The 22,757-nt window shown below is 36.4% G+C and overlaps 1 protein-coding gene across 6 annotated transcripts in view; it reads left to right on the top strand.

The window, feature by feature from the left end:
* Window positions 1-3,592: 3,592 nt before the first annotated feature.
* LOC131030328 (ATP-dependent RNA helicase DEAH13) overlaps window positions 3,593-22,757 on the top strand; it is a 68,629-nt gene continuing 49,464 nt past the window's right edge. For 3 of the 6 annotated variants that reach the window (XR_009372587.1, XR_009372586.1, XM_057961066.2), the window contains exon 1: window positions 3,593-4,107. The gene's annotated coding sequence lies outside the window, so the exon portion shown is untranslated. The remainder of the gene's footprint in view (window positions 4,108-22,757) is intronic. The other 3 variants (XR_009372590.1, XR_009372588.1, XR_009372589.1) reach the window with 3 other exon arrangements.

The raw sequence follows: 22,757 nt of genomic DNA, 5'->3' as shown, positions 1-22,757 counted from the left end.
AAGAGCCCACACACATATATATAACATCTGGAAAAGGTTTACTAAGATCAATTTCAATACAGATGCGAGCAAAAGTCATTACCTTTGTCCCTAGGGTTTGTGTTGAGGATCCAACAGACTTCCTAAGCAATGAAGCTAACATTCGTAGCACATCCTCCCGATAATATTCCACCAGAAATCTAGGTAATCGAATCCACACCAGGACACTATTCAGAAGCTCCTCCAAAGGGTTAAATCTCACATTCCATGGTTTAATGAACAACCCCCTAGTTACAAAAATATGGGCCTCCCTCAAAGACTCTATTGCGATCCTCCATGCAATTGCATGTAACCATGAAGTAATTATTTGCCAATAACATAATATCCATTTCCCCTTCCGACACCCAAGTCCTCTGAGCCCAATTCTCCAGAAAATGCAGAGAAACCCTCATCCCCAGAAATTTGCAGTAAAGTGAGTGCTTTGAAAAATATTCAACATCATCAACAATCATCTCAAGCGGAATAACCAATTTCAGCCTCTCTTTGCATCTCTCAAGACAACCATTAATCTTCGAAATCCGAGAACTATTGGACATACTTGCACTAGCGATACTCGAATCAGGATCAAAAAGATTATTAACAAAGGTCTTAGAACCTTTGAATTGATTTCGAGCCCAACGCTGCTCGAAAATCCATATCGGGTGAAACCCCTGAGGTATCACCGCCAACAAAAGACATCGCACCCAGCTACAAAACCACAACCCTAACAAAAGAGGGCAAGGAGGTCTCCCACCATAGCCAACACCGATCCCCCTGTGTAACAAACACCGATCACCCACCCCTCCCAAACACAACCACATAAAATAATGGGTTTAAAACCTCCCTCACCCCACAGTCTCCCCCCAATGCTGCCGCACACCCAACCCCAATTACACCCTGCACTCCTCCCATGCCCCCCCGCAACCACCAGCACCATACACGACAACCAAAGGAGCCGCCTCACCCCGCAGCCTACCACACTTCCCTCCCTACCATGCATAGACCAAGAATCAATGCTCATGAGCTAGGGCTCAAATGCCCTAGCTCGAAACCAACAATCTCCCTAGAACGCGAAGCCATCAATTTGATAATATAAGTTTATTCCCATTAACTTTTTCAATTTTTAAGTTTTTATATTAATTTTTAACATTAATGAGAAATTTATTTAACATAATAGATACTATTGTAATATTAAATTTGATACATATAGACATTTATTAAATATTTATATACTGGCAATTGCACCTTAGTGTGCAATAGGTACGCTAAAGAGATGTGAAGATTAATTAGGAAATATTTTGGTCAATTATATCTCATTTGTGTAATACATGAGGTCAGTTGGTAGATGTTTAAAAATGATTTTTTTTTGGTGTATAAAGGGTTTCAATGGAGAAGTGGCATCATCAAATCAATATGCATCCTTCCAAACATGACTAAAACAAACCTCTAAATCAAGAAGATAATCAGGGTCCATTAGAAAAAGGCTCGTGGTATTTTTTCAAAAAAGGAGAGAGGGAGAGAGGGAGAAAATAGAAAGAGGGAGATAAAGAGGGGAAGAGTGAGAAAGAGAGAGGGATACAGAGATAGAGATAGGAAATATAGATATAAAGGAAGATAGAGATGGAGAAGGAGAAGGAAAGGGATATGGAGAGGAGAGGGAGAGACAAAGAGAGTGAGGATAAAGTAAAATATGAGAGGAAGAGGGAGAGGGAAAGATAGTTAGAGATATAGATAGTAAAATAGAGTGATGTAAAGAGATATATAAAGAGGGGTAGAGAGAAAAAGAGATATAGATGTGACAAGAGTGAGAGAGATAAAGGCAACATTCATAAGTAATAAAGAGAGGTATGTAGAGAGGAGAAGAGAGAGATAGAGATGAGGAGCCTAGAGAAGCATGTAGTGGGTGTGTGAGATATGGAGAGATAAAAAGATAAATATATTAGAAGTGACATATAGAGAGGTGTGTGTGAGATATGGAGAGAAAAAAAGATAAATATATTAGAAGTGACATATAGAGAGAGGTGTGTGCGAGATATGGAGAGATAAAAAGATAAATATATTAGAAGCGACATATATATATATATATATATAGAGAGAGAGAGAGAGAGAGAGAGAGAGAGAGAGAGAGAGAGAGAGAGAGAGAGAGAGAGAGAGAGAGAGAGAGAGAGAGAGAGAGAGAGAGAGAGAGAGAGAGAGAGAGGAGGAAAATTTGATAGAGACAAGTAATGGAGAGAGGGGTGAAACAAGGAGTGTGTATGTGTGTTATAGAGAGAGATATAGAGATATAGACAAGGAGGAAAAAATAAGGAGTGTGTATGAGAGAGAGGGAAGGAGAGGGATAGAGAGATGATAGAGGAGTAGAGAGATATAGAAAGAGGGGGTGATGAGAAGAGAGGGAAATATAGGAATAGAAAGGGGGATATAGAGAGGTAGATAGTGGTTGATTTTTACACATATGGCAAAAGAGTTTTTTCACTTTGATAACTCTATTCATTTTCATCTATCAAAATGGATGAGCAATATGATTGATATTTTTATCAAAACATAATTAAAAGAGATGTCACCACACATTCACATTTTAATATTGTTTGATAGTATGATTTTACATGCAACTTCTTCTTAGAATTTTTCACAAAACATGGGACAAATTAAAAATTTATTACATTATAGTCAAATATGGTAATCAATGGGTTGTCTAATCAATTTATTTTATATTTTATTTATATAAGATATATTATATGTTTAATATTTATTTCTCTTATATACATAATTAATATCATTCGTATATTTATTACAATTTATGTTCTATATAATATATTTGTAAGTATAAATTTATTTTGATAAGAATAATATATTAACTTTTTACATATAATACTAATTAAAATAATAAATACATTATACATTTAGTATTATCTATATATATTATTTAAAAACATGTACATTATATTTATTACTATAAATTATATATTATAATCATATATATTAAATATAAACATAACAGATAATATTTTTTTAATTTATATAACATAAAAAATATTATAAACTATAAAATATAATAATAAATATAACAATAATATTATTTTGAAAATAGTTTTTTAATTTATAATATATCTAATATAAAATATAATTATATAAAAAATAAATCAAATATTATATAATGTAATTTAATATAATTAAAAAAATTCATTATACCCTATATTATATTTATATTTAATAATTTATAGTATACAATATATTGCATATAAATAGAACTATAGTATTAATTTAAAATGAATGTAAAAACATTAAACAAACTACTATTTTAAATATTGATAATCGAGAGCTTACACATATTATGATTCACAAAATATAATTATGTAATGGTCTTTGTTTAAAAAATAAATGAAGAAAATAAAAGAAAGAATTATTAATTAAATAAAGGAAAAAAATAGCAAATAAAGACAAAATAAAATAAGCCAACAATGACTTGTGGTAGGGAGTGAGACGAAGGAAGGAGAAACGTTTTCAAGTAATTAATAAGGTCAAACTTTATTATGTGAGGAATTACTTATTTTAAACCCTACGATTCATTAGGCAAATCATTGTCCGTTATGTGGACAAGGAAAAGTTGGACAGTCTCTGCAAAACTAAACATTTCATTCCGATTCCCGAAACCTGCCTGCCAATGGAGATTTTAACGCGATTTTAACGCGATTGACGCGGTTAAAAAAAAAGATGCTATTGACATTTGCGGTATGTTTTCAATCGTCTTGCTTCTCTTCTGCGAGATTATCTGCCGTTGGATGGTAAAATCAGCTCGTCTCTTTCAGATAAGAAACGCCTTCGGCGAACTAGCTAGAAAAAATAATCAAATATTAAATCTTGTCTCGACCTCAAGAATTTAGAAAGCTCTAAAACCTTGATATTTTTAGGTCTACTTTTCGCTAACTGAAAATGGATTGAAGCAGCAGCGGTAGGAAGAGTGGTTTTGTTCTGTCTAATTTATGAAAAAAATTCTGCTGTAGTAGGGTTTTGTGGTATTTCTCCCGTACGCTCTGCCCATTTTCCTCTCATCGGCATCGTTGACAGCACGGCACTATCTGTGAAGAGGTAAGTAACTTGCCATGGTTTCGTGAGGGTTTTTCTGGAATCTGTATGCTTCCGGACGATTTTCCGTTGTGTTTTATTTCATTCTAAAACAATTCTGGTGTTATCTGTTAAACGATGATATGGTTTTTGTGATTTTATCTATGGCCGTTTTCATGTTTGAATATTGCTGTTATACCTAGTGTTAGATCCTATTTGTTTCTTCACGTAGAGATATTTTGAACTATGAAATGAATTTACATTTATTTGGTGGTTTTAATTTTGTTTTCCTTATTCTTGATTTTATTTTTGGGACAATTTTCCTGACAGAATTACTTACTATTGGATCGATGCCAGCTACTGCTGATCCTGTAAATGCTATGTTTGCCAGAACTGTGTTTACATAGAGTGATTAGTAGAGTTCGAACCATCTTTTCATGTTAAACTTATTGCATTCTTCAGTACAACATATTTTAGCAGAGATTAAACCATGTTTCGATGTTAAACTTGTTACATTCCTCCTTACAAACCTTGTATATCATACAACACATTTTTTCATGGTTACCTTGTACTTTAAAGACCAAATGTCATAAGGCCAGGGATTGAAGTGATACAAGATGACTTCAATTTTAAAGATGTGTTGATAAGTGACAAACAGCTTGGTTTTTCATTTGGTTTTCCATATGGATACATCCTCTCACATGTTGGTTACTTGATTGATTATTTGGTTAGGACAAAGTGATACAATTAGGTACCAACATGCTTTTGATATTATTACATTCTTTTTTGAAACCACCTGTCTTTACTGCCTCAACAAAAATACTAGATAGGGGGGCTACATTTGAGAGATCATCTTCTCATAGAGAAATAGAGCTAGCATCTCTGTTTTTGCTTTAATTTGCAATGATACAACATCCATTTAGAAGCAATTCTAGACATGACTGTGTCCGACAGGTCTATCCTTGAAGTATTAGTTTTTGTAACCACAAATAAAATTTCTCTCTAAAAATTTGGTTCAAACCTTTTGTATGTGAATAAATTGCACAGTTTGGCATTTGTCTTTTGTGGTCTTTATTCATCCAAGTTTCTTCTCTTAGTGTTGTTTTCCATCGCAAAGCAGTGAAGCACACAGAGAGTCTCCTATATTCTGCTTCTTATGCACCCTCAAAGGGTTTTAGTTGCTTTTCAACGCAAAAAGGTGCACAGCATTAGTTCTTCTTGGTTTCATTTAACATAGGTAATGTTTGTGAACCTTGGCTTCTTTAGTCTTATCTTGACTGATGAGCTCTAATGGAGCAGCATTCAACTTAATACTTTTTTCTTATAACATTTTTACTCTCTAGTCTTCCTCTAGTCTTCTATACTTGGCACTTATGCAACCATGAATCATCAAATCTTGGGCCTTTGTTAGAAATAATGAAAGGTGTGTCTTTATACAAAACATTAATTGCATTAAGAAAGAAATTTTCCTATTAGTCCATCTTCAATCTCTCCAAATAGGCCCCAAAACTCTATTTGTATTTTAGAAGAACACTTCGGAGAAGTAACCTTGCAAGCACTTGGTAAATTAGCTTACCCACTCTTACATATCTTTGGATACGATGGACTATCTTCAGATTTGAAAGCATTTGCCATTTATCTTAACAACTTGGAAAAGAACCATACCCTAACAAGTGATTCCCTTCTAGTTTATTGTGCTTGTCCAATGGTCCTCCAGGTGTGGAAATTTGCGAAGACTAATGAGAACCATTAAATCATTGCAGTTGGAGAACTTATGGAAGCAATATAATACCTCGAGAAGATTTTTGATTTCAATGAAAAGCTAGTGTAGATTGGATGCCATAGTGCCTTGGTGGTGGGTAAGAGGTTGTTCTATTGGCCAATATTTGGTATCCATCATTGAGTGTAAACATGGAATGAAAAGCTGTGACTCCCTCAAACAAGAGATATAAAAGGGAGAAGAGAACCTCATTTGAGAAGGGAATAATTTGAGAATCAGAGGTGCATATCTGATTTAAATAAAAAATCAGGGATCACTGAGAGGGGGGGGGGTGAATCAGTGATCTACCGGAAATTAAAACTGCAAACTTATTCTTTATCCACCGGTTAACAATGCATAACAAATATGAACATAAACATGCAACAATAAAAGCACAAATCCACAACACCAGAATTTTTACATGGAAACCCGGAAAGGGAAAAACCACGGTGGGGCTGGAACCCACAATATTTATATACTATGGCCAGGAGTACGTAAATATTACATAGATGGGGAATGCACTTGCATTCAGGCTCACTGCCTAGAGCTCACTGCTCAATTACAATTGCTCGGAAGGCTACAACCTTCAGGGAAGGCTCACTGCCTTACAATTCGATTACAATGAGAATGTACAATGGAATGAACTCATAAATAGCATTTGACTATGCAAAATTGAGTTCCGGTTAGGCTCTGTATCACTGATTGTCTCTGCTTTGCTGATTACCCTATTCCGGTCTCAGTTAGCTACCGGTTGATCTGAAAGCAAAATGCGCACGTGAAACTTTGCTCAATCGCACCAAAACTGATCACAAAACACTTAACACATCATCATATCCCGAAAATCAACCGCTACAATGATCTTATATATCCGGTCTCACAACAAAAATAATCTCCTTCAAGTCGGCCTTAATGGCTGTAACGTGTAGATGAAGTCGGCTCCAATCTCAAACACACCATAGCACTGGACTAAAATATTGCAACCACACGCTTCCTAAAGGTCCTACCAAACATTGAGATCACAAAAATAATCACCACAAACACTGCAAACATCGGAGATGATTCCGGATCAACACATTACCAAAATACCATGTTTTGCCCTGTTTTGCCGGTTAACTATCTACCGGTTGTTAGTTTTAATTAGGGTGAAGAGCGGATTCCAATTGCCTAACGCAACATTGGAATCCACCCTTAAGGGCTGGGCCCTTTTACCTTGAAAGGGTAACATGTACCCTTTAGGGCTGGGCTCCTCTCACATGCCACTCTCCTATAGGGCCGACCCTATAACTCACGCCTTATAATATGCCTCTCACCTAAATGAAACATGTTAAGGAAAAGGTAATTAATAAATAATATATTATTGCAAGCCGACCTAGAGGTCTACTGCCAAGAGAAAGGTATATATATGTGTACTTCAAGATGAAGTAATTCAATTTCATTATTACATACATCATCAGCAAATGCGATCTGCTCTGCTCCTAGATGCAATCTGCCCTTCTACACTTGGCGAATCTGCTCTTTGACGAACTCCAAGGACATTTGGTTATAATGCTGCTTCAGCCTGTTGAAGTCATCTTCTGCTGATTAGGTTCTTGGTCATCTAACAGCTAGGGCATCATTCTTCATCACCTTGGGATCTTGCTATTTGGACAGCAATTAGAGATAAGTGTTGTAATCAGGACATTATGCTCAATACATAATCAGATCCGAGGATCTTTCTTGCTGGGTTTTTCCTCCTAGGAGGTTTTCCTAGGGTACTTGTGTGTTGTGAGTTCATTCTGTTCATTTTCTTTACTTATGCTTAATTCTGGAAAATCCTAACACTAACAACAATCAACATTAATCTGAAAATTAAGATAGATTTCTATTTTCTGAGTATTATATTAATCTGAAAGTCTAAAATCAACACCAGTTACCTCCACCTTCCGGATAAGCTAAGTCACGACTGTTAGATCGAATCACCATGAAGAGTTGACATCAATGACAAACCTAAACAAATAATCAACCATTGGAAGTCTCCTGAAATCACCAGATGAGTGTCAATTGCCAATAGTGAAAGGTTGTGTCCCTTTCAAAGGGCAGAAATAATTAAGTGTTGCACTCTTTTAAAGTGTGCTAATGATGAAAGGGTGTGTCTGTTGCCAAAGGGCATACATGATGAAGAGGTGTGACCCCTCCCTCACATTGAGAGATATAAAGGAAAGGAATCAAAGCATCCAATGAGAACATCTATCAGATCAGATCACAACTATTATTAAGTTACAGGCAGTGACATACTTGTTCTTGGTGGTATGCATGGGGATTTGATAAATGAATGAGACTGAAGGAGGGAAACAAAAAGAAAGCAGATTGAATTCACAGCAAATAACGAATATAACTTCATTGGAATATCAGAAATGGTTCATTGTATATTTGGGACTCTCTCTTAAGTACATCACTCCATAGTGGATGCCTAAACCCTGCCACATTGGCCAAGAGGGGTGTAGCATCTGCTCTTGGGCTTAAGAGGGGAGGTGGTTGTGATGAGGGGGAACGACAATAGGACACCTCACTAGGTATGCCACTCCTTGATGGATGCTTAACACCCACCACATGGAGCCAAGAGGGATGTAGCATCTGCTCTTGGGCCTAGGATGGAGGGTCTCTTGGGCACCCTATCTAGCTAGCCTACCCTAGTGCACGAAGAATTGGATAATAAAGAATGACAACAAACCTATAATCTTGATTTTATCTAACAAATATAATACTAATGGAAACCAGTATACAAAGGTACTCCCATAAACTTTATTACCTATTTTAGATTTGGGCAAATTTAGGTTAATTCAAAGTATAACTAATTAGGGGACATTACAATGTTGGTTGTGAGATGGATCCTAGATCTACAATTTAGAAATTATGATAAACCACAATACAATGATTAAGTAGGTGACATTTTTACAAAACAATGTAATGCCCCCTCCTTTCTCACGTGATTTCTGTAGGGAAGGACAATTAAAGGGAGAATAATTAGTATTACGAAAAAATAGAATTTTATGAAGTTTAGTTTTAATGAAAATTCAAAAGGCATGTAGATGAAGAGTTATGCCCATTAAAGAAAAATTGTATATAAGGAAGATCAATCAAGAAGGGGTAATACATACATACATATTCACATACATGCATACATACAGACATTCACATACATACATACATTTATTTATGTTTTCCTTGTGAATTATTCAGCAGTCCGAGGACGTAACCCCTAAAAAATCAGAATTTTAAGGATGGTCAAACTAACTGAGAAAGAAATTTAGAAACATTTCAAGACATTTATACAAGTGAGGAAGCTGCAAATTTGAAGAAAGATTACAGCAGAATATAAGCTTAATATTTTCAAGTTTGCTTTAAAGCTTTTCCTCACATTTATACAACTAAGGAAGCGTATATATACATGTGTATATATATGTATTGTATATATATACTTATGTATATACACATGTATATATACATATATACATACATATATACATATATATATGTATGTATATACATATACATACATATATACATATATATATATGTATGTATATACATATACATACTCGGATCGGCCAGGATATATATATATATATATATATGTATATATATATATATATGTATATGTATATGTATATATATGTGTGTGTGTATGCATGTGTATATATATACATATATACATGTGTATGCATGTGTACATATATACATATACATGTATGTACATACATATGTATATGTATATACATACATATATATGTATATATGTATATATACATGTGTATATACATAAGTATATATACAATACATGTATACTATATATACATATATATACACATGCATATATACATACATATATATATATGTATGTATATACATATACATATATGTATATGTATATACATACATATATATATGTATGTATATATGTACATGTGTATATACATACATATATATATGTATGTATATATGTACATGTGTATATACAGAAGTATATATACAATACATATATATACACATGAAATGTATAAGCTTAATATTTTCAAGTTTGCTTTAAAGCTTTTCCTCACATTTATACAACTAAGGAAGTGTATATATACGTGTATATATATGTATTGTATATATACTTATGTATATACACATGTATATACATATGTATACACATGCATACACACACATATATATACATATACAAATACATATATATATATATATATAGACACACACACACACACACACACATATATATCATAGAAACGGGACTTGGACTCGGATCGGCTAGGACTCGACAGGATTCGGCAAAGTGAAAAACCCAAGAAATTTAGCGATTTTTAAGGATTTAAAACTTGTTTCATGCACCCTTTATTAAACAAACCTTAAATATACATATTTACATACATACACATATATATCTATATCATAGAAACAGGACTTGGACTCGGCGCGAACTCGGATCGGCTAGGACTCGATAGGATTCGGCAAAGTGAAAAGCCCAAGAAATTTAGCGATTTTTAAGGATTTAAAACTTGTTTCATGCACCCTTTATTAAACAAACCTTAAATAATTGACAATGTGTTAGACTAAACATTGTCAATTATTTGTGAGTTTATGAATTATTTGTGAGAATAGCATATTGCCTGCCTAAAGGTAGTGTTAAAACTGTGCATTTTTCCAAGCTGATCAAACAGTTCAAGACTAGAAGAGATGGTTAGAGTCTTCTATATGTATGAAGATAGCGTTCATAATTCGCACAGGGAATTCATTGTCATTCATGAACAGCAAACAGGGTTTATCTTTATATTTTTCCAAGTTTCTAAAGCAAATATCAGTTAGATATTGAATATTTTCAACATTGCAAAGAGAATATCAACATCTTTTCTTCTTCAAATTTCTATAAACATTTGCAGATCAAAAAAAGATCAATCAAAGTAAAAAGTTTTCATGTTGTTTGCCTATGTTACCAGATATTGCTATGACTCGGCCAAAACTCGGCGAGTTTGGGTCCGAGCCACCCAGCACTCGCCGTGGGTCACTCGACCTGTGACTCGCCGAGTTTTGGCAAGTCATGGCGAGTCATGGAACTCTGATCTACATGTACATGTACATGTACATGTACACACACACACATACACATACATAGACACACACACACATACACATACACATACACATACACATACACATACACATACACATACACATACACATACACATACACATACACATACACATACACATATGCATATACGTTCCTTGTAAATTTTTCAGCAATCCAAAGACGAAACCCCTAAAAAATCAGAAATTTAAGGATGAAAACCCTTAATTACTCTTTTCAAGTTAGTGGACGAAAACCTCTAACTTAGAAAGAAATTTATAAACATTTCAAGACATTTATACAAGTGAGGAAGCTGCAAATTTGAAGAAAGATTACAGCAGAATACAACCTTAATATATATATTTCTTGATGAATACATGTGTCTATATTTATTAATTAAAATTTATAGTACATTTATCCACAAAAAAAGGATAGAGGGACATAAGGGCATCCCTCAAAGTTCAAATGGGTAGAGTCTAGAGAGCTAAATCAAAAGTCTATAGGTAGAACCTATTAATCAGATAAACATATAAACAACAAACGGGCAATGCCCGATAAGCAAAAAAGCATAGAAAACCAATTGCTTAAGTGGTGAGAGCAATCCTAGACGGTAGCGAATGGGGATCACAGTCTTTCAGCTTGCCCCATACATCAACGGGTGTGGAGTGATATCAGGAAGTGACTACCCCTCATCAACAACTTCTTCTCCTCCGTTATCTCCAAAATCTCAAGTAGGTGAAATAGCTAGGTGTGGGAAGAATTAGGCCTACCACCACCACCACTAAAAGCCGACCATCTGTGCTCATTACCATTGTCCGGCCCCACCCCTCTCAAATCCCACCCAAAAGCAAAACCTTTGCATGGGGGAGAGGTAGAGCGATATCAAGCAACGCCACCGAAGTGGTGATGTGGAGCTTGGGACTGAGGGGTTTGAGAATGCTTGGCAAAAGAGCTACGACTCCATTGTTGGCGACAAGGTGGAGGGTGACTACGAGAGGCAAAGCCTTATGGAGGGACCTTGGAAACAGTACAGGGGGTATTACCCCAATGAGCAAGCAACTTCTAGAGGTGGGAAACTTCAAGCGCCACCTTATTTGCTTGAACCTGGATTTGAAGAAGCACATTATTTGCAAATACACAGTTTAATAAAAAGTGACACCTCAGTGGAAATGGATTGTGAGCAAATGAAAGTAGAGTTTCTATCTTTTCACAAACAAAACAAAATTTCCACCTTGAAAGCATGCCAAAGTCGAGTATACTTGAAAGGAAAATGAGGCCAATCCCCTAGAAGAGCCATATGCCAAGAGAAAGGTTCTCATTGGAAGGGGCGAAAAAAATCATGAATCCAAATCCGCAAATTTTTAGCATGGCAAGAAAACCAAAAAAATATGCTTCAAAGACTCTAACTGACCATAGAAAGGACAACAGGGATCCTTGACACTTATATGCTGAAGGTGAGAGCCCAGAGACAAGCCTTGGAAAAGAATACACTAGGCAAAGTGGGCAAGTTTATGCTCAACAATGGCAGCCCAAATGTTACAAAACTGTCGATGCCAAACAAAAAGAAGAGGTTGCAGATGCCACCAAAGATTCAATGCGTATACCATATGAAGGTGCAAAGAGAGCCAATGATAACCTGTCCGTGACTTGTAATTGCAAAAGGTGGTTACAGGGTACTATTGATGTGTTTTTTATGCACTTCATGCACAGAATAATATACCAAGGTATCTTATCCTCTCTTGAACAAAATCCTCTCAAATGCTGAACTAAGGGATCACTTGAGGTGACTCCAAGGTTCCAAATGTTAGGTCTTGACGCGTGGATAAGCTCAATGGTCAATGTGATCTTGCTTGAATGCTACTGGAACATGGAAATTTACTTGACTTTAAAACAAAAGCCAAAAGAGATAGGGTTTAGGGAGTCTAATCTAATTCCTATAAAGTAAGAGACTACGAATGATTTAGTGAAACTCTACTAGGCTTTGCTTTGCCATGCAAAGAACAACTCCACAAAGTTAGTGTGATCTTCTAAGGTAAACTTATGATGTTCAAATCACCACCGACAACGTAGACACCATCAATGTGATGCATATCAATGGGTGAGTAGCAATCGAAGTTGAGAATGAATAAAGAGTTCAGTTGACCATGCCAAGTATTGAGCAATCAACAAAATACAAGTAGTATGAACATGCATATTTCACCATTAATCATCCACAATAGCTTCCATCCATCTAATAAACATGAAAATAAATGAGAAGTAGAGACCATGCAAATGTTGAATCAACACATGAAGTTCACCATATCTTCAATGAAAATAATATGCTTCTTGCAACAAAGTCCTGGCAACAATCCCCTTTTCCCCTACTCTAATCGAGCTATCTGCTATCTAACTATTGTCTGCTACTGAACTATTAACTATTCTCTATTACTCCACCATTAACCTTTACAAATGAGAAAATTGAGCCTTATATAGACAACTCTTTACAATGAGTGGCTTAGATTGATTCACAATCAATGGCCAAGATTACAAGATGAAAACCCTAATTAGAGTTTGTTACAACAAACTCCTTTTTGGCCAATGAGAAAATTACATTTGATTTCACATTTGTTCCACATTGAATGTGAACCAATAGAAAATAAGGTTAGTTATCTTGAATTTTGTGCCTCCATCAAATGAGTCAAGTACATTGCATTTGGACATGCTGATGTGGAATCCTTTGATTAGCTGGTGATGACAAGGATGCCACCTCAGTTCACATTGCAAACTCGATACCTCATCACATGCATATGTAGTTGAGCAATATCTCTTGATACACAACATCTCTAAGCTTGGTGTGATTATGGCATCGTCACAATCAAGTCAACCCTCTAGCTTTATTTGTTTAACTTGCCTTGCTTATTCAAATCCTTTTATCTTTTGAGATGTTGAGAGCCTCATCCTATTGCAATTGTTTAGTTGAAGTTGTGAAGTCTATCATCTTTTTTGTATGACATTTTAATGTTGTTCACTTTATGCTAGCTCTGGTTTGACCACTGGGTGCTAACCGCATTGATAGCCTTTGATGAAGTCTTTTTGCACTTGTTTCACATCCTTGTGCATCCCTTCATATCCACGCGCAATCAGACTTTTAAAAGAGATAAACTTGAATCAGAACACTACGAATCAAAGAAGCAAATTTAAAATTGATGACAAACTCAAGTGTGACATTTATGTTGAATTTAGGTCTAGGTTCAAATTCAACTTGCACACTTCATCTCATGCTCTCCAACATGTTACATTATGCTTGAGTTTACCTCCTTGCCTAGTCATATTTTCACCCCTCATTTGCACACATGGAGTGGAAATACATATGTAAATGTAGTAGATTCAAGGCGCAAATCCTGTGTTCATTTGCACAAATTTTTTCTTAGAGCACATTTTTCACCTTCATTTGCACAAAGTTTGTTTGCTTGAGTGCATTTTTCACTTTCATTTCCACAAAGTTTGTTTGCTTGAGCGCATTTTTCACTTTCATTTGCACAAAGTTTGTTTGCTTGAGCACATTTTTCACCTTCATTTGCATAACTTCTTGCTTTCTTGAGCGCATCTTTCACCTTCATTTGCACAAAGCTTCAAGGGAGGGTGCAGATTGACCATGCATTCGCATAACTTGGGCGCAAATTAAGGGGGTATTTGCATAGATTGATCATTATTTTTCATCCTTGATTGCATAAATCATTCATTCAAATGTCCACATTGATGTTGCCTTTGCTCATAGCCTCTCTTGCTTGGGCGCATTTCTTGCTTCGTTCACACAAATTCGTTGCTCAAGACAATGTCCTTGGCTTGAGCAAAATCTTGACTTAGCCAAATTTTGTCTTTGCATCTGAATTCTTCAATCTCGATCCCTTATTAGCATTGCCTTAGATTATCTTGTGATTCTTGCCTCTCTAGCGTTGGCACACTTTTAGCGTCCATTTGCACAAATTGCTGTTGGTGAGCAAGCTAGTGTCAGGACCATGACTTAGTCAATTTTTTCTTCCTCAAACTTCCACGAGTCCATTGCCTTCGTTCTTTGCTATTTGGATGTATTTCATCATTGGAAGGCAATTTTGTAAGCGCGAGGTCACACTTCCTAGGGTGCAACATCTAGCTTGGTTTGCACAAAATGTCAAATGACATGCTTACCTATGTTGGGTTACTTGATCTCATCTAGACACACTGATCATGACAAACCTTGGTAACTTAACATCTTTCCTTGCAACTTGACAACTTCTTGTGACCTAACCTCAACTCCTCATCTTGGATTGACAGAACCGAACTCTACTCATAAGTAAAGGTTAACAACTAAGAGACTATTGCCAAGCAAAACACTAAAGCAAAGCAATAAGTGGGGGTCCTTATTTGCAATGGGGCGATGTGTGAAAATGTGACTTCTAGTGCCACCTCGAATAAATTTTCCTGAACATTTCAATGATAAAGACCCAATCCACACTCAAAACCTCTGGAAAAATCAATCCAACCTATTAGAGGACTAGGAAAAGTACTCAAAGGGGAAGAAGAATCCCAAATTGGATCAAGGCACTTAGTCTTTGATTACCGACATAAGTGCAAAAAGAAAATCATGCAAGAGCTTCTCCAACTTTAAGTATGAGGATTTAGAAGGGGCCCAACAAGAAGAGTAACAAACATGAGTGGCTGCAAGAATCGTTGAACAAATCTGGAATTTAATAGCCAAGGAGAGGGGTTTGGCCAGTAGGACAACTTCTTTAATGTCCCCACTTTGAAATAGAATTTAAAAATAAAATTAAAATATTAAAAATTAAATTATAATTTAAAGAATATAATTAAATATTATTAATTAAAATTTAATTAAGTTAATAAATGGGTCAAAAGACATGGAAGGAAAAGTTGTGACTCCCTCAACAATGAGATATAAAAGGGAGAAGAGAACCTCATTGGAGAGGGGGATAATTTGGAAATCGGAAGTGCAAATCTGATTTAAATAAGAAGTGCAGATCTGATTGTGAAAGGTTGTGTCCCTTTCAAAGGGCAGGAATAATGAAGAGTTGCACCCCTTCAAAGGGTGCTAATGGTGAAAGGGTGTGTCTCTTGCCAAAGGCATATATGATGAAGAGGTGTGACCTCTCCCTCACATTGAGAGATATAAAGGAAAGGAATCAAAAGCATCCAGTAACATCATTATGGATCAGATCAGATCAGAACTGTTATTTAGTTATGGGCAGTAACATCTTTGTTCTTGGTGGCATGCATGGGAATGTATTTAATAAGTATGCTTAATATATGAAGCCCAATAATGTTCTTTTACAAAATTAATAATAATATTAATATGGACTGCAATATGTATGAGTCATACTTAAATTTCATATATATTCATAATACATAAGAAATTACTACTTATAGTCTAAATCATGTTATTATTGTCAGTATTTAAGAAGATGGGAATGAGATGTTCCAAAGAGGGGCAGTCTAAATCCAAGCAATAGTTTAAGTCCCAAGATAGGGTGGGGATCAGCAGCCCATACGCCTTGAGGGTATAGACTCAAGATAAGTAAGGGCTTAGATCCATAAACTTTGAGGGAACCTTTTGTATTTGGTCTCTAAGCGCTTTGGTAACATACATAGGCCCCTTCTCCCTTAAAACTGAAGTAGTAGCAAGGCCCGATATCTATATTAAGAACTATGAATAATGAAATTAATCATCTAATGAGGCCAATAAATAAGCACTTGTTAATAACTAATAAATTGAAGAATATCAATGACTGGCTTCATGATTAGTCCCTCAATCAATTTTAGTATATTGAAATAGATTGATTATGGTTAAAACATGCCTAAACCTAGTAGGGGACATTACAACTTCTCAATTCTAGCAAGAACCGTGATCCAAAGCTACACAAAAGACGTTTGGAAAGCAAAAGATATGCCCAAAAAGCAAAAAATCTCCTTATGATCAATCCACTTCCACCCATAATGAGAGCGCTAGGAAGGAGTTGGGAGGAAAGATTGCTTATAGTATTGAGTTTCATGCCATTGAATGGCAGAACCAGAAGCCAAACAAAAGGTGTCAAGACATCGAAGGGCCTCCTCGACATTGTTTTCATCCTTAATTAAAGTGAGGAAGGAGTCATCTACAAAATGGCTGTTGACGAGTTGGTGAGGTGACTTAGTTAGGGAATCCCTCAGACATGCCCAGACATGCCCAGAAGCAATGGAATGAGCCAAAAGATATAGCCAAAGCCTTTCATAGCCGGAACATACAAAGGAGTCAGAGGGTATCCCTGGCGGTTAGATTGATACAACCCAAAAGATTGAGATTGAGGATCGATGATGTTAATGCAAGCAAAAGCATCATCAAATAAAATTTTGATAGATTGAATGAAAGGGGGGTCAAAATCAAGAACACCCAACATAGCAAGAATAAAGGACCATTCAATGCGGTCATAGGCTTTGGCGAAATCAATTTTAAGGAATAAGGCTTGTTGCTTAGAGCCGTGTGCCCATTCCATACTTTACCAAACAGCAATAATGATATCCAAGATCTACCGCGATTTCGTAAAACGAATTTATTTTGGGTGCACAACTTGAGGGAGCATTTGGTGAATTTTTTGTGTCAAGGCTATCACAATGATCTTGTAGTTGCCTTTGTTAATTAATTAACTTAGAGATTGGTTATGAAAAGCCTCAAGATAGACTTTGTGGAGATCCGACCCAACACAAAGTCACAAGGCTTTATTAAATTCACATGGAAACCCATCACAACTAGGTGCTTTGTCATCCACCATGGAAATAACAACTTCTTTGAGATGCTCAAGAGTGACCAATTGCTTATAGAAGGCATATTGAGCATCAAAGAGTTTAGCTAGGACAACCCGCAAGCAAACTTGGAGAGCTTTTTCTTGCCCATGGGAAACCTCTTGAGCAGGGAAGACCTTCTCATAGTGGTGAACAAATGCCTGGAGAATGTTTGGGAGCTCAGATAGCACCGAATGGCCTTCTTTAATTCTTTTAATGCCTGAAGAGGAATGATGAGCCTGCAAAGCAAGGAAAAACTCCTTGGAAGCTTGATCGTCTACTTTCAGCTAGTGAAGTCTGGCTTTGATTTGAGCTCTCCTTTGGCGGCATAACTATCTGCAACCTGCTTCTAGTGGGGAAGCTGTGCCACTCTAACTTGTAGATTGTGAGTAAAGGGATTGGTGGTGAGATTCTTCGTGGCATGATGGGGATCTGAGGTGGTAGCTTCATAGGATCGTTGGCAGAAGAGAGCAAGTTGGTGGCCATAGATGCAGAGGAAACGTGAGGTGTGCTGGATAGCATGGTTCCACCAAGCTATCCAATCAGATTGCTGAGTAGGACGACACTCCAAATTCCAGACCCGTAGAATGTGGGCTACTATAGGCTTATGACTTAGCAAAGAAGTGTTAAAAAAAACTGAGCCTTGGAGAACCTAATCAGACCCACTTGCCAGCAAATATTGAACTTGATGGGAAAGTGGTCTAGCAAAGTGACCTTGGGCAGAGGCATTGCCGACATTGTTTGAGAAGACAAGAAGGTAAAAAAAGATTGATCTGTTAGCATGGCACGATCAAGCCTTTTAAGAACTCCTTTAGTACATACTTGAAAGTTGCTCCACGTATGTCACACAACATATTGTTGGCAGTAGAAAGAATTGGGATTAGAAAGACCCAATTTATGGCACATGTAAAACCACACTTCTCTTTCTCCAATAGTCTAGCGAAAAGGCAATAATTCCTCTTTATTAGACACCACTTCAACCATATTAAAATCTCCACATAACATCCAAGTGGTTGGAGGCATTGAATCCATAATCCATCGTTAGAGAGTAGATCTCTTAGCAACATCATTGGGAGCATAAACATTAATTATCCCAAATGAATGATTTTGTGATTGATAGGGGGATCCACACAAGTCGTTGGGTAGGATTAGACCCATGATCAATCACACAAGATTGCCAACATGGCGCAAGCAAAGTGACAACACCTCCATGACCAATTTTGTGAGAGGAGGCAAAAAAGAGGCCACTTGGCTAATTAACCTAACATGCATTAGAAATCATGAAACCCGCAATTTTAACTTCCTAAAGACAAAAAACATCGATACCAAGATAATTATGTTGAGTATCTTGCATTGAATACTTCATGGCGAGGTCAGTAAGACCTCAAACATTCCATGATAGAAAATTCATGAATCAATATCATGCATACCATCCCCGTCTTCAAGAGAGGAGAAATGATTATGCAAAAAATCATTAGTGGACCGGAAGTCAGAATGACCACTATATCAATTTTTTGGAACAATCTTACACTTCTCCGCACACCCAAAAGGGCTATGAGAGCGACAAAGCTATGCGTTTGAAACGAAAGCTCTGAGGTAGGTTGGGGTGGCCACACAAAATTCAGATGAATAGAAGCCTCAACGGCGATAGGAACAACAACCTCCTTCCTCTTCTTAGAAGGGTTTGAAATAGGTGTCCAGGGTGGCAGCTACATCACTTGCTTCAGCCGAATCATTACTAGAATTACTAGAAGGTTTACCCTTGTAGGTAATCGTAGTCTATTTTTCTTCTGGCTTGGAAACCTTAGGAGAGCATTGAGAATTGGTAACCTTAGGTGGTGACTTAGCTTGCGTAGTGGCCAAAGGGTAGTCCTTAATTTTGTGCTCTGAAAACTAGCAACAAAAACAAGTATTGGGCAAATTTAGATAGAGAACACGCTTGGTGTGACATAAACCTCTTATTTGAATATCAATTGTCTCTTTGAGGTCATGAGACATATCAACTTCAACATAGACCCTTTTTTGGGGTCAAGCATGATAAAAGTGGTTGGGTTCTACACAAACAACTTTACCCAAAGACTAGGCAATGATAGGCAAAAACAGCCAACAAGGAATTCAACATAGACTGGGACATGAAGCCTTTTTCATCAGAGATTGTAAAGTCTCGTGACCAAGGCCGAAAAACCAACAAAGAAGACCCGACATACCAAGGGCCATGTTGTAAAATAGCTATTCATAGGGGACCCTCCCAACAATATATCCTATCAAAGCATGCTATTCTAACCATTGACATCAATTATGAAAATCTTGGATGGGCAAAATGACATCCGTAGGTTTATCAAAAGACATTCCTCATGAAACACTTTGGGCACAAATTTCCAGGGCCGTTTGTTCATAAGAGCCATTATCACCAGTCACCAAAGCATCAACCCCAATAGAAACTGCTATGTTGAGGCTGATCAAGGCCATTATAAAACCAAAGGACTTCCGCAGCTAAAACGGTATGACGTAAGGCTGAGGAAAAAACACACAGTAAGTAAGGAAGAAAAGCTTAATATTTTCAAATTTGCATTAGAGCTTTAAATCCAAAGTTTATAATTATCAGTTTTGTAATTTTTGAGTTAAATTAATATTTATAATTAGTTATGCAAGTATTATTGTGAGTGTGGGATATTTATTCAAGGCAAAAAAAGGAATTTTGAAAAAGGGACATTAGAAATGGTATTAGAGTTGTGATCCTGCCAGCTTACAAGGTAAAGCTAACATGTTGGATGCATTCTAATCACAGAGACTTGAAAGTCTACAAGGAAGATACAGATGAATGGTTCGATAGAGGCCCAATACAATATTTTTTAACTAAGGTTCTTACAAAAGAAGAGGACATATTTTTTTTGTAAAATTATTGATGAAAATACAAAACGACAAAGGTACAAACTTGAGGTCTCCAAAATCTATGACCAATATCAAAAGTTGCCAAATGATTATAAAGTTAGTGTTTCTTTTGATGAGTACTTAGAGGCACTTGAGAACCATTATCTTGACAAAAGAGACCTATATGAATACATAAGGAAAATAGCTAAGGAGGAAATAAGAACAAGACCTAAAAGAATCAATCATCAATAAAGAAACTGAAACACATCCCTGACAGAGGATTACTTTGCTCTTAAATAATGTTCTTGATCCACAAAGTGTTATTAGAATCCGACAACCTTTGAAGAGATTACCCATTGAAGAGACATAATCATTCTTAAGACACATGTTATCATCTACAGTGCATCACCATAATGTCTTATATTTGCATCTTGTAATAGAAAATGTCACCATTCTTGTAATTTGAGATAATACTAGGGTAATGCAGCAAAATGGGAAATCGTAAGAAGATGCAAATTTGAAATCATCTTGATCACCCTATCCATGTGTTGGAATCCAAGAACACTGAGAGGGGGGGCTGAATCAGTGTTCTGCCGGTAAGATAAATTTTAACCTTATTAACCAAGTCTTTCAGTAATCGGTAACCATAAAAGAATATAACAGTAAGTATAAATAATGCCACCACAAGAACATGCACCATAACACAAAGATTTATACGTAGAAAACCTCAAAGAGGAAAAACCACAGTAGGATTGGTGGCCCACAATATCTATCCACTGGCCAAATGAATAAATATTACAATAGGGGCTTGCACATGTAGGAAGGCCAACAACCTAGAGCACACTGCTCATCACAAAAGGAGCCTCACTGACTACAAACACCAAATACTGGTTTACAAACAAAATTTTGAACTCAGAGAGTGCATCTGCTATGCTGGATGAGTTCCGGTTCAAGCATTGTCTGTACCGGTTAACACTGTGTCCTGCTTTACCGATAACTTGCTCTGTATCCCAAACCTCTAAACCAATAACCAGGACTGACTACATAATATTATATTCGCATACAGTTGATCAATATTGTTCGCACAATATCACATCACTATATCTCGCACCTTGTATGTATGTTTCTATCTCATATCTCATATCCAAAATATCCTAACTGGATTGACTTAAATACCCTTCCCAAACATAAACATAAATGCCTTATGTCGGCTTACAATGATATTACAATTTATTTATATGTCGGCCTAGAGAAAAATAAATACATTAAACTTCATGACCGATGCCGTTGATTGCTACTATGTAGACCTGTCGGATCAATCTCCTATGTCGGCCTCATATACTGGTTCCTAGTTTGCTGGTCACCCTGAATGCCGGTTGCCGAATCATGAATACCGATGAGTATTGGATAAATGTCCAACCCTAAATGATTTGTGTTGCCATTAATGACAACACAACTAAACCGGATGAGTGTCAATTGCCAACAATCTCCCCCTTTGGCATTGATGGCAACACTCTTGTGAAAAATGAATCGTTGAAGTGCTGTCCCGGTTCGTCCAAAAATTGATGACCAAAACTGACCCTGCTCCCCCTAAGCTATACATTACTTCTTATGTCCCTTGACATTTTTCACAACAACCACTCCCCTTTTGACATCAATGACAAAGGCGGGGCAAAAGAATGAAAGAATGAAATCAAAATGTGTTTACCGGATCTAGATGTACTTGAATATATCTGGGTAAGCACCCTTCAAAAAGCCTAAGTAAGTATCCCAACCAGTTTTTAAAGTTCCCAAAACAGATACAAGCCCATTAAGAATGTATGCATGTAGTTCTTCTTCTGTTAGATCTACCGGTATGGGTTTATTCATCAATTCTACACTTTCCCGCTTATGAAGTAACAAAGAGTTCAAACGGGGACTTACCAATCCTCTCAATTCCCTAGCTCGCCGGATTAATCTGTCCATATCTTTCTCCAAGGTTGATATCTCAAATTCTGTAACCAAAATTTGACCATCAATGGCGTTGCTCAATGATTGAGTACCATCAAAATTGTTAGCCAGATGTTCCAACCGGGCCTTTGCCATTTTTGTTTTCACCTCCAAGTCGGCTGTAAATTTGCCAGTGTTAGTACAAGACTTATATATACA

Source organism: Cryptomeria japonica, chromosome 1 (assembly GCF_030272615.1).
Source record: "Cryptomeria japonica chromosome 1, Sugi_1.0, whole genome shotgun sequence".
Taxonomy (NCBI): domain Eukaryota; kingdom Viridiplantae; phylum Streptophyta; class Pinopsida; order Cupressales; family Cupressaceae; genus Cryptomeria; species Cryptomeria japonica.
The sequence above is the reverse complement of the archived record's forward strand: the minus strand, read 5'-3'. Positions and strand labels throughout refer to the sequence as shown.